Here is a 15205-nt window from a genome sequence, read left to right on the forward strand (position 1 = left end):
TTCAAATAGAGATGGAGGAGACTGTAAATTAGAATCTAATATAAATCACGGAGTAGTATTAAATTTAGAATGCATATTAAAATGCACGCAATAATAAAATTAATATTTATTTCTAACCTAATATTTCTACTTATAATTATCGTATGGAAAATGTTATACAGTACCTAGTTCTTAGGGATACATATAAGTACGAGTATTAAAAACACTCTTGACAATTGTTTAAATTTAGAAAATCATGACATAAACACACTAATTACACTAATCTACGCATGTTTTTGTCATGTATAACATTACCCTTATCTTATTTATTGCCCATCCCTCAAACATTCATTAGCTTTTTTATTTATTTTGAAAATTGAATACAGAGAAGAGAGAGAGGAAAAAAAAAAAAAAAAAAAAACTACTTAATTTGGGGATTACATTATAGTAATGGATTTCTTGGGAATGGCAAATTGGGGTCTTATGCTGACAAGGCAGCATGAGAATTCCACATGGTTTTGCTTAGTCAAGGCACTTCACACTCGCCAACCAAAAAACAATCTTTTATCTTATTTTTACAATTTCTCTATTTGTTACAGTAGTACTCGTACTCCGTATTACAGTCCTTAATTTTGACAAGGAATTTATCTTAGAAATAAGGGGTGGTTTGGTTTATCATGGAAATTTATGAAATTTCAATTTTTGGGAAATAATTTATATCATTAAAATTATAGTAATTTAACAAGTTTATTTGGTTAAGAATGGAGGAAGTAAATTTTCATGGGGGTAAGGTAAGTGAATTCCCATATTTTATGGAAAGTCAAAATTTCTATGAATTTTCATTGCCCTTATTTTCACTTTTTTAAGTCAACCAAATAAAAGGATGAAAACGAAATATATAGCCAACCAAACAAAGCCTAAATTTGACAATAACTATATAGCCCCTGTAAGGTCGTGACTCTGTATTTTATTCTTATTATTCGTTATAGTAATAAAAAAGGTAAGAGAAAGAAAAAAAACATTACCAATCATGTCATTTATTTTTATCTGAAATTCGTAATACTAAAACATAATTTTATTCATGTATTGTAATTAGTTTTTTTTTTTTTTTTGGGTACGAATTTACTACTCGTAATATAATATGCTTCAAAATACATTATCTTTAATAATCTTAACTTTTAATATTATTGAATATATACATCATCTTAAGATGAAGAGATCATTGTTTTTAGTTTCGTTATAGTAATAATGGACGGAATTTGAAAAGTGGAAGAAAAAAAATCTAAGAGAATCCAAAATCCTTATCCAAGTCGTATTTACTAACTGTTGGTGGGCCAAGTGTGTAGCCCCAAGGCTTGTAACAATAGACATGAGGGGCTCAATCAAAGCTTTTCTATATGATATACAAATAGCCCAAACACCATCAACATGGCCCTCCTTGTTTGGTCAACGGTCACATCATTTGTGCTCCCACCTAACCTCTTTCTTGGCCCTACCACCGCCCGCGCTACTGTTTTACCGCATGATTTACCGCATCGGTGGTGTGGATGTGTGATCATACCCGGTCTATATCGGGTGGTGGTTGTGAGAATAAAATATTGATCCCGTATTAATATAGAAAATAATTCAATTGATCAGGTTGGTAAACAAAAAAAAAAAAAAAGGAAAAAGAGGGGAAAAGAGGCGATAATTAGAAATTAAAAATTATGGTAATAGAGCTAACTTTTGCTCGTATTTAGGGCATTTTCGAAAAGGGAAGACTTTTAAATGGTTACAATAAAAATGTAGTCATTGTAACTGTTTTCAATCTTGACCCTTTAAATTTAATGGATCAATCTAGTCCCTCTATATAGTTATTTTTGACATAAAATATAACTGGAAAAAAAAAAAAAAAAACAAAACAAAACAAAAAAAAAACTGTTTGTCTTTCATACTTAAAAAAAATTGGGTTGTCGCCATTTATGGTTTCTCAACCTACAAGTTAAAGGACATCTCCATCAAATATACATATAAGCTGATAGGCATAATGTCAACACAGATGATTATACAATTAAAATTTAACAAATTGGATTGTTTCCCACCCAAATTAAACATTCATCATCATTATGTATGCCTTTAAAAAAATTAAAATCACCCAACTCCCATCATCAGATATCAGTATATAAGTATATATAACTACAACTTTTTTTTTTTTTTCCTCTTTCCTGAAAGTCAAACATACTTTCTAATACTCACTTTAGTTGCATTGTTAATCAATTTCCTCTATTAACACTGAAGTAGCTACTCCGCATTGATTGATACACATTTATGGTTATGGTTTGTAATCCTCAATACTTGTAAAAAGTCAACTAACATGCATGATTTTCTTGACACTAATAAGGAGTATGTCAAAAAGTATGATTTTAAATACAACATCATGTTTACCAAAAATGCCATGCGATTGGAATCAGTGCATATCCTGATGTCAACTTGATATACTTCCCGGTTCTTTAACTTCTTTTGGGAGAAGGAAAAATATGGAGAAAAAATGACTGAACATTAAAGTTCAACTCAAATGCAAAAGTAGAGAGGAAAAAAAAAATTAAAAAAAATAAACTTTAAAAAAAAAAGTTACGGAGTAGTTAGTGAAAAAAAAAAATGAGAATACAGAGAAGATTGTCTAAATCTATATGAGGTCTAACCGTCTAAATATACCACAAGATTGTTGGTAATTTTAAGACTTTATATTGGTACAATTACTATACCAATATGAGGTATGGAGTATAAATGTACAAACAAACACTTATCATTTATGACAATAGTAATTGTGTGCTTAGACTTTCTCGAATACATAGCAACATGCTTCACCTAAATTATGATTAATTTTCTTATTTCGTACGAGTACATATTTTTTTACCCTGTAATTTCTTTCCATTTACGTGTGACCTAGAAGGATAGGCAATTAAGGAAGTCAATTAATTCAGCATATTACTAGGTCAAATTTGTTAGATGATACTATCTTTTAGCCGAAAGTTACATTTCAATCAATCCAATGAGAAGTGCACATTACTAGAATTAATGTTTGATTAGGATCAGTTCTTTAAAAAGTTGTGTGTTCTTATCAAGGTGTTGATTTGACAAGTATCATAAATAATGTCACTTAACATTGCTACTTTGAGTACTTTAGGCTAGGTCTTCAAGCAATTTACTCTAGTAATTTAATTTTCACGTCAATCAATCATATACCTCAAAATAAGTTTGTATGATATTAGTGCAATATGAAGTTCAAATCCAAGGCTAATGATGAACTTTATTGTGTGTTTGTAAAGAGGAAGGTTCTCTTATTGGGTTTATGTAAAAGGGCCAGTAGGAGCCGTGTAGCCTCACTAAAGAAAAACGAAAGCTTATTGAACCATAAATAGAGTTCAAATTCAAATTGTTTCATAAATGACCTATATAAACTACTCGACACTCGTATCAAATAAACTAGTTAGCATTCGTAGTATACCAACGAAACATGAATTGTAATCCAAGTAGCAAGATCAAAATGGTCTTTGGCGTGGAGCTAACCATTCCATAACTTCCAAATTTAACATCCACTATCTAGTAATATGGCTGCCCTACTTTCCCAAGGCAAGGCACCAGGTTCACTTGATCCACTTGGCTAAAACTCCAAAAGCCACAAAGCCAAAAAGACGAACAAGTTGAGCCTAGGATAAGTCAAAGTGGTCCATTATGTGGTCAAACAACCCGTAGTATGAGACCCCAAGCTATCTTGAGTTCATTACTCAAGCTAGGTTCTGATCTACTACGTAGATTCATCAAGACATTGCCAAATGACAAATCAATTGTCTCAAAAACATTTTCTTTTTATTGATAATGACCTGATTAAATTATCACCCCACAATATATTTCTCCCGTTTTTATAACACAAGACTCGCCTCACTTTCCAATCATAAATATAAATCAAACCTCAACTACTACAATCTTAAACATAACTTATTTCTTATCTTGAAAATGCTAGTAGATATTTTGTATGCTAGAAATTTTTTGATCTTAATAGAGTATCATTTGTGCTAAAACATAAACTCCACCCAAAATCACTTGACTCGACCCAACCTAATTAGACACGACACGACACATAATCTGTCTAATATTGATCAATTTTATGAAAATCAATTCCAAACCCAAAATCAAGTCGAACAAGCATGAATCGAATTGATCCAATTCAAACCTGATTTGACCGGCCCGACAACCACCTCTACTATGATTACCATACCTAAATCCTAGCCGGGCAACCCGAGTCAACAAGGGTGAAGATCCAATTTCCTGAAAATACAAATACCACCATAATTAAAAACAAAGTTTCCTTGATTAACAAAAATAATGCTCCTAGGGAGTTGGAATAGTAACTTTTAGCAACAAAATTAAGGGCATCTCTGCCACCTTTTTAGGCATCCCTATAACTTATTAACTTTCTCTCTCACTCCCACGTTCATCCATATGATCAACCGCAAATCTCTTAATCACCAAGTCATTACGTATCACTAATTTCACCCTAATTACACTTCAAATCAATTAATCAACCATTAATTAAACTACTTTATTAACTGTATAATCAGTTGTACTTGATCATCAACCAGATTTGCGGCTTCAAAAAAAAAGCTGAAAAATCTGTAATCAACATATTAATACACATTAATTCAAATATGCAAATCGCAAAACCCAGAAACAGAATAATAAACAGAGCAAGATTAATCAAGAAACAGAGTAACAGAACAACAGAAATTGCTTAGCATAGATTCTAGAAGGTTTTTTCCTTCAATCTTTAATTTTCTGGGATTTGTTTTTTCTTTTTTTGGGGAAATTACAACATGCTATTGAACCCAATAGAAGTCCTATTTTATGGAAAACAAAATTTTTTTTAAAAAAATAGATCTGTACAGTATATGATCTTAGAACCCTAATAATTCCTCTTCTTCCTCGGACGCCAACAAAAGTGTGATTAAAGTGCAAAATCAAAATCTTGAATTGGGTATTTTTAATCATCTAAAAATCTATCTCGAAGAAAGAAAGGGAAAGAAAAAAGAACCTAATTTTAAAAAGAGAAAAAGGATGAAGAAAAAAAGAAAAATTCCTTCTTTTTGGATTCTCTTTCTAAAAAAAAGATTTATTTTTTTATGCAAAAATTCTCTAATCTTTCTCCTTAATCAAGAATCAGCGTAATCTCTCCAACAAAGGAGCATAACAACACACCTCCGCATGATATAGAACCTTGCTCTCTGTTCTTTAACAAGACTCGCACATTTTCTCGAGAACGCACACCTTCTGTTCGACGAATTGCCTGAAAGAAACGACGATGAATTTGAAGAAGATTTCGAACTTCCGACACTTCTTCTACTGCCGTCTTTCTTCGATAACTTCCATTTTTCGTCGAAATATAACGCCGGTGTTGTTGTTGATGATGTCGATGTTGTTGTTGTTGAAGAAAACGCAGTTTCTGATGCCATCGTTATTGCCAGAAGAAATTGAAGGTTTTTAATGGGGGTTTTGATTAATTTGAAGAATTGGGTTTTTGTTTGCAGAGTGAAAAACGAGGAGAGAGAGAGAGAGATTGAAGAAGATGATTATGATGAAAGAGAGGATTTGGAAAAGAAGATGGGGTCTGCTATTTATTTACAGGTTGGGAGAGAGAAGGGGTGACAGATGAGTGTGGCAGTGGGTATCACCTGGGCCTCCGTTTTGCTTCGATAAGCCCACTTTCCTTTTTTATGAAAAATAAAAAAAAACTTGTAATAATTTGACTTTTATACGAAGTAGGTTATATGAAGTATTATATATTTGTAATTCAAATTATTCGTATTTATTTTAACCGCTGATTATTTTATGATTTATATGAGGATTTAATACAGAGTACAAAATATAAGCCATATTCTTTTGAGCTTTTGACAGGACAGAGCAGAGTAAGAGAACAGAGCCATAGTCGGGTGAAATTTTATTAAATTCATCTTAAATACGGAGTATATTTTATTATCATGACAAATATTTAGATGTGGTTAGTCATAATAAGGATTACTTCGTTAGTGTTGTAGAAGTTACTCGGGTTAATTCATAATGTTATAGGGATTAATTGGTAGTCATATATTTGTTAATATTAGTGGGGTTATTCGGTCAGTGTCAAAGGAATTACTTCGTTAGTGTTATAAGATTACTCGATCAATATTATAGGGGTTATTATTTTGTTCTTTTTGCAACCGGTCATACACAACACACAAGACGAGTAGTATTATTAATATGTAATAGTTTGACTATTACATGAAATATTATTTGTTTGCTTGCTATATTTGATTATTTATACGAGCATTTGATACAGAGTAGTATACATAATTGTGTAAATTTTTGTTAAATTCGTCATGAAATAGACTTGATTATCAAAATCAAAATTATTAAAAGTACGAAGTGCTCCGTATATAAGATAATATTTTGTTAATGTTACAATTTTGGTAACCTAGCGTAGCAAGTGTAGCAACGCTCAAATTGTTAATTTTGTTTTTTTTTTAAGATAATTATTTGAAAATTAATATTGTAATGGTATAGTGAATTCCCAAGGCACACGTCATGTTTGGATGGAAGTGAGGTGATACATTGAAAATAGGAGAGGAAGGGAGGAAATAGGAGTTCCGCATTTTGTGATGAAAAATAGGTGGTTTGGATTTACTGCCTTAATTTTCGTATTTACTTGGTTAAAGATAATTTTAAGATTGATTGTCCCCTATCTTTTTCACGATTTTAAGTGTTTTATATAAGATAAAAAATTGCTTCAAAAAAAAAAAAATATAAGATAAAAAATACGGAGTAAAAATAATAAAGATAAAAATAATTTTTGAGTTTTGTTAAACATGCACTCATAGTTGGACTTGTTCTCTAATTTGTGGATAAAATAGGAGAAATTATAGGAAATTTAACGTTTTAGCAAAATAGTTAGACTTGTTCTCTAATTTGTGGATAAAGTAGGATAAATTATAGGAAGTACTGGGTAGAAAATTTCATGTTATTATTGTACTCCCTTCGTTTCATAATGTTAGTCCATATATTATTTTGGGCGTTTTAAAAAGATCTACCCATATTGAATATATTTCATTTATAATTTGATTTTTTTGGAATTAATTGATTGTGGATTGATGACATGACTCTAATTAAGGAACTTTTTACCTTAAATTATGCAATTATGACTTGTGTTTTCCTAATAAAAAATCAAAAAGTTAAATAAGGTAAATTAATTATGAATTATATTGTACTTTAATGTTAGATTCCAAATATATTTGTTTTCTTATTTTATGTGATTGATTCTATATGTGAATAACATTATGAAACGGAGGGAGTACTAATTTTTTTTAGGAAAATGTTATTATTAGTGTTCGTTATTTAATTGAGTTGAGATTTGCTCTTGAGTTTTGTTAAGCAGGCAGTTAGACTCGTTCTCTAATTTGCGGATAAAATAGGAGAATGTAACACCCCCAAATCTCCCTCTACGTATATACTATATTTATACGTATACAAATACCGTAGAGATAGACTTGGGCGTATTACCGCCACGTGAAAACGTAAGGCTTAATTAATTACTCAAATTGCAGCGGAAAAAAATAACTAATTTTTTTTATTAATAATAGGAATAACCATAATAACTGTTTCAAAATAAACTAATAAAAACTTGTCCATATAAAATTAATTCCTAACTATGTGATCCCAATCCCGACTCTAGTATGCGCACGAACAACTTCACACCTGAAATCAAGACTGCTTACCAAAATGGTAAACAGGGCGAACCAAAACAAAAAGGAAAACAGATTAGCAAAAACGCTAAGTACGTATAAGTGCAAGGCATGTAAATACTTTTATTAGGCAAACATACTTTTGAAATAACCCATTAAATTTAATTGACACAAGTCAATTTCCAATATTAAACTTTCCAAAAATAATTAAACCTTCCAAGGGTAGTAATATTTATCAATAAAAGCTTTCCAAACCAATAGATTTCCAATTTATAAACTTCTCAATTTTTGATATACTCCTAAACCAATTTTCCTCACCTAAGTGTGCACACCCCCCAAGCAAGTTATACTATACTCGAGGAAAGACCAGATCATACAAAGCTCATGGCCTTACTTAACCAGTCCCGGGAAGAGGGACAATTAAAATACCAAATACTCAGGCCCATAATGAGCTGCAAATTAATTAAATCAAGTAATTTATAAATCAACAACTTTTATTAAATCGATCAACACTTTTAAAGGTTAAACCGTTAAACCGCAAAATTTTATATTTCAACTTATCATGAAAATCGTTAACTTAAAAATTCATACGTTTATTCAAACTATCATTCAAACAATCATTTACCCAAAACACGCATTGTATCAAGAACCTAGCCACCTATACGTACCTTGATCACGAGAACAATTAAGGTACGATCACTAAACTTGACCACGATCGAGGGACTCCTCCTACACAATTAAAATAACCTTAATTAATATAAGGTTAACAAAATTAACACAAAACTATAAATAATACTCCACTAGTGCATGGACTACCAAACTATTAACTTATAAACCAATCCTTTAAAATGATGATTCTTAGTACGTATAATTTGTACATTAAAACTATAACATTAATAAAAGTATAATAGTATTATCTTTAGGGTAGTAGTAAAAAAAAAAAAATAATAGTAGTATTATGGATACATAAAAAGAATCAAGTTACAATAAGTAGAAGGGTGCGTAGCACCTTAGCTTGCGGCAACGATATTAATATGGGTCAGCACAAGTTGTTGACGAGAAAAAGGGTAGTGTATGGTTGGGAGAAATGGTGGTTTGGTTGAGCACAAGAAAGGAATAGAGGAGGGCTTAAGATTAAGAGTAGAGAAAAGAGTTTTCTGATCTTTTGGTGTGAGGAATTTGTGAAGTGTTGAGGGTCTATTTATAGTGTTTAAGGGGTAGTAAGATAGAGTTAAAGGAGGGTTGAGATTAGCATGGGAACATGATAAATGTAAGTTTGTTAAATAAATATGAGTGAAATTTAGTCTAGGTTAATTCATGTGGGAAAATACAATGGAAAGGATTAGGGATGGAAGTAGGATAGATGCTAATATGGTTAAGATAAATTAAGAGAAATTAAGGGATTTAAGTTAAAATAGGATAATGATAACAATGGCTTCATAACTACTCAAACTCACGGCCCTTTCATTTTTTTTTTTTTTTTTTTAATAAAATCGAAAATCATTCTTGATTAAATAAAATAATTAGATTTGATAATTAAATCAAGTTAAAATATATAGATAATATCAAAACTAAGATTTGTTGTAATTCATGAGATAATAATTAAGCTAAAGTTGTTGGGTATTATTAAGATAAAATCCGAAAAATAAAATTAATAAAGGAATATAACGGTAATTAATAAAGTATGGACCGACCAAGATCATAATTTAAAAATATTTAATTATTTCAATTAATTAAAGAAATTATTAATTAAGAAAATATTTCCAAAAATTAGGGGTATTACAGAGAAATTATAGGAAATAGGAAATTTCACCTGATTAATTAAGAGTGCTATTAATTGAGTTGAGAAATTTGTCCTTGAGTTTTATTAAGCCAGTAGTTAGACTTGTTCTCTTATTTGCGGATAAAGTAGGAGAAATTATAGGAAGTAGGAAAAGAGTTTTATTAACCAAGTACATAGTTAGTTAGACTAGCTTGGTTTCTAATTTGCGGATAAAGTTAGAGAAATTATAGGAAGCAGTGAATGACACAGTCTAATAAATGGATATATGTGGCAATTTTGAGTTCATCAATTTTTTTTTTAAAAAAAAGACAAAGGAGATTAAATACGGATAAATTTGAAATCAATAAGAGTCGAACTTACATATTAACAAGCGTGACTATTAAAACTGTGACAATTATTCTAAAACGGGCAAAACTCGTATTTTGGTGGTGGGTAGAAGGGGTACTCGCATATACAAGTATAAATAAAATAGCTGTAAAATGAAAGAATGCAGTCCCTGAAGTGGGGGAGAGGTATATGCAGATGGCAGACTGGAAAACTGAAACAGAAGCAGCATATTAATATAAGTGTATGTGTATGTAAATGTAAATTGGTAATGAAAAAAGAGGGACTTCATTCATAAAGGCTATTTGTATTTCCCTGTTTGGCATCACATGATCTAATGCAGTATCACAATATGGAGATCAATATGGAGAATAACGTGATTCTTTCTAACGTTTTTTTTTTTTTTCCAATCAAATCTTCGTGTCAATCTTAATTATTATTCTCGTTATTTTTTGGCATTCTAGTTTATTTTTCAAAATACTGTGTTGTAGGTGAATTATTGTTTTGTATGGTATGATTGAAATTTCGAGCACTCCTTCACGCCAAAAAATAAAGGGTAAATATAGGTTAAATATGGAGCTTGTCTTTATATTATGGGTATAAATAATTAACATAAGCTTAAGAATGCTTACTTCATTGTTTACTTTTAATAATAGGGCACACTTAAGTTCGACATTTTTTAAAAAAAACTTGTACTTCGTATTTTGATCACATTTATTATGTTAAATTAGCAACACTGCCTAACGAGTTTACGCCCGCAATAAATCAACTCAAATACGAAGTATATAAGAAGAAAAAAAAATAATGTTATTTAGAGGTTTTATCACTTGAATACTTTACCTATTTTTGCCTTCAATCATTGTCAAACATACATGCATGGTGGTCTCCATAGGACCCGTTTGGTGAATAAAAAGGATAATTTGAGCAAATCTCATTAGATTCAATCACCCCATCACTAAAGATTGAAAGTGGTATGGCTCTCAATGGTTAGTACATTTAAAATAATGGTCACCTTTTATGATTTCTTAGACCATTTATCAACATATATAAAATCCACTAACCAACTTTTTAAATAAGAATATTACCAAAGAAAAAAAAAAAAACTCCCTTTGTCCTTTTTTTTTTGCCCCATTGCAAATAATTGAGTCAAATTTTAAAAACTTTTATTATAATTTCTCATTAATCAACAATAGATAATATAATATTTGTTAAATTCATCTCATTATATATTTTATGAATATCAAGTTTTTATAATTTTAACGTGCATGAAAATGAAGTTATAAACGCTTTAAAACATGCTTTGAAGACCGTGAAAAGTCAAATAATGAGGCAAAAAAAATAGAGACCAGAAGAGTATATAGATAAAAAAAAAATAGAGGAAAAGTAGAACTAAGATCTGTGAAGTTTTCAGTGAAGCGAAGATGCAAATGTGGATCATACGCATGTTTTTCATTGAGTTTCAAATGAATTTAATTCCCAATGAAATGTTTTTGACCCAAAAACTACACATAATTATAAATAATACTCATAAAATAATCATAATATTGGTCAATAATATCAGATCTTATGTAATTAGTGCTTTAGACATTAAAAATCCACGAGTTGGCCCACGAGTTGCTTTCATTAAGTCAAGATATGCTATAATAGTCTATAAATTATATGCACCACCCTATCCATTATCTTCTTAATTCAATTGTTATTATTGATCAGTTATGCTCAAGAATTCAAGAAAGTATATAAAATGACTTAAATATTTGATACGCTTCGTATATTACTTGTGCATTTGTGCTCCTTTACATTTGATGATGAAGTGTTAACTTAAGAATGTGTCATACCTAAAGACTTTTAGGATCAAACAAAACTCTTGTTTAAATTAAACTTTTCTACACTTTGCAATGATTAGAACTAATTAATTAATCAACCATAGCTCTCATTTCCTTTGGACTTCCACCTTGTACTTGTCCTCATGCCACAACATAAACAAGAAGTTTTTAACTCTATTGTTGTTTTTCTCTAATGTAACATTGATATTTTATCAAAATAAGTGATAGAGTATAAAACAAATTTCTGAACAGACTTATAAATTAGAGTCTCTCTCTCTTCATCTCTTGATTTGCGGGTGCAGTTCAGACCCTTATTTAACAATAAGAAAACTTGATTATTTTTTACGCCTACCAAACAAGTACTTAACGTGTCATTTTTATTTTAGTTACCCAAGTTCAAGACCTTGAGAAGAGGGGATGAAAATAAATCAGAAAATGGTAGCTACAAAAATTAAATGCATTTGTATTGGAAAAATGAAATGACTAACCATAACAAACATGACATGTCTATCACACGCTTTTTACATCATTTCATCCATAATAATGGTAGACTAGACATTTTCAGTTAGCAAAGTTGATATCTGTTGCAAATCTGTTGGGTTTAAATTGAGGAAGTCTCCTGCAATGATCTTTCTCATTGGCCATACAAATATAAAGTTGAATGAATGAATGAAGGATCATATATAAGTATATCAAAAATCATACGCTACACTGTTGGATTGGTAATTCTGTTTTTTTTTTTTTTTTTTTTTTTTTTTTTTTTTTTTTTTTTTTCTGCTGTTAATAATAATAACGTATGTAACGTGATGATATGATATGTTTATATCTTCAATATATCATATAGTTATATCATAGGGATCATAAAATCAAGTAACCATGATTTATAAGTTTCACTGTTTACAAGAAAGATTTTAAAGTAGTACTTTTATCAGGAGTTTTTTTTTCTCCCTTAGTATTTGTTTGATATCTCAATATTGAATATTGATGACATCTTCCATCATTTTACGTGGATGTCCATTGTCCAAGCTTCTTGAATATGTGAATCGTGCTTCGGTAAGGTGAGCAATTGCATAGAGTTCTCGGATGAAAAGGTCTCAACATTGGTATTTTATTATACGAGATAATTTTCATGGTATATAAAGAAAAAATCATCAGTAATAATTTAATTATCAATTTTATCACAAAATAAATAAATGAATTAAAGTCCCAATTTCATATAATTGCACTGAATCATTGTCAATTTGCCATCCTATCCGGTGCGAATTAATTTCACTTTGAAGGAGGGGTAGATGAGATTTGAACTCGTAACCACTATGTTATGCTGGCTTCGATATCATGTTAAAGGACTAATTCAACTAAAAGGTTAAGCTGATGGTTGAGGTCCAAAAATATATTTTATTCTCTATCAAAAAATGTAATCACAAATCAATTAAATACTAGAAATATGATTGATTGCAAATACTACAAATACTAGTAAAAAAGAATAAAAAATACTAGAAATATGATTGATTGCAAATTTGCTATCCATTTATACATTTTATGTTCACTGTCTATAAACGTTACTCCGTATAATTTATCATTTGAATACAATAGACTTTCAAATTTTGCCATGCATTTACATTAACTGTTTTTTCAAATAAAATGAAAATTGTTGATTCTTTGATTACTACTTGTATAATTAATCGATACTTTAGGTGGTAATTCAGTTAGTTTTCTAGCAATTCTTGGATTCCTAAAAAATGTTATTCTTCAATCGCTCAATAAGAAAAAAGAAAGTTATTCTTAAAATATTTGGGTTGTTGGACTGTAGCTAACAGCAACAACAAACCATCCATGAAATATATCTGTAACGATTTTGCCGAATCTATCACTTTTTACTGCATGGTTATTAATTTTTTTTGTAATCAATTTTAGTACAGTAATGAATTTTAATTTCTTAATTACTACGTCGGCAAAATTTCTACAGGTAGTTTTTCACTTCCCAAAAAAAGGTGTAACAGTAATGAAATGATCTTGTGGGATGTGATAGTACCCTTACAAGCCTCGCTTTATCCAAACTGAGCTCTCATGAGTCATGACTTGGATGATACGCACCTTTTTTTTTTTCGTTTTTTTTTTCCTCATGATTTTATCCACCAAATTATTTTATGTGGAATTATTCCCCTCACTTCCAAGCAAATAGAGTCGATAAGGCTTGAACTCTTAACATCAAAATTACAAGGTGAGTTCCTCACTAACTCTATGTCTCCACCCCTTGATATCGTTAATTAAGTTGTTTGAGTCACAAGCATGCATATGCTTACCCTATCTCATATTACAATATTGAATTACATCCCAAATTTGTCGTGCTTGATATTATTTTTATGAATGTTATACAAAGTATATGCTTAATTTACCTTGAGATCAATAGAACCATTTTTATTTTTATTGTACTAAAGAGTGCTAAGAAAATATTCATTTAATACACTTACCTAACTAAAATCAATCTATACTACAATCCACGTATTTGTAAATAATGTCAACCAAAAATCAATACTCATTTTATGAATGATAGGAATCATCTTTATTCGATAGAGAAAAATAAATTACAATCCGTCATCCAAGCTAGTGTAATGTTCATAGTAAAGCATTAAAGCAATATGAATGAATCGGAATATAATCTACAAATGTTGATTAAATATTGTAGGAAAAGCGTGTCAAAATACAATACCATACGTGTCTAAGATAGGTTTCCATGTACATATATAATTAAACATATATATTTGATAGTTATAAGAAGTATAATGTACTTCAAATTGTGGGCTGATTTATTAATTAATTTATTAGCCAAAGTTTGACATGTGAACAATTTATTTGACCAGTTTATTTATTTGGATGGTATAAATTTGGATCTAATGTGAAACAAAATTCCTAATCACATTATTTGGTCTTAAAGACCACTAGTAGATATTCACATAAAATAAACTTTTTATGCACTGACATTTTAGTTTTTTTAACTTGTAAGACTACTATTATCAAATATTAGGCTTGTTTTAATGGGTATGGTATTCCTTATCAAGAGCAGGATTCCTACCACTATACCAATCATTCAATCAACAATTTTAATAAAAAAAATCCTTTTATTTCATTTTAAGATAGACGTATGACGCGTCTAATACATGTATGGAAATTTCATAAATAAAATTGAAGACTGACTAATACATCTCAAATTCGGGCTAATTTAATAAATCTCATACAAGTGGAGTGAGGAATAGCTCAAGTGGTTAGAGCTTTCCTCCCGATTTCAGGTGATTTTGAGATCATATTTCATCACTTACCCTTGTGGGCCTGTGGCTCTCTATACAACAAAAAATAAATCTCATACAAGTAATAAATTATTATGATGCAGTATTGTCTACGACTCATGTTACACGTACACCTGAGATACATTCCCTTTTAAACTCGGAAATTATGTAAGCAACTTGAAAACTTGATAATATCATGATATAAATGACACAAAATGGTACTAAACAATGTCATAATCAAATAAATGAAAGTTACATAAA

Source organism: Chenopodium album, chromosome 18, assembly GCF_948465745.1.
Source record: "Chenopodium album chromosome 18, dcCheAlbu1.1, whole genome shotgun sequence".
In the NCBI taxonomy this organism is placed as follows: Eukaryota; Viridiplantae; Streptophyta; class Magnoliopsida; order Caryophyllales; family Amaranthaceae; genus Chenopodium; species Chenopodium album.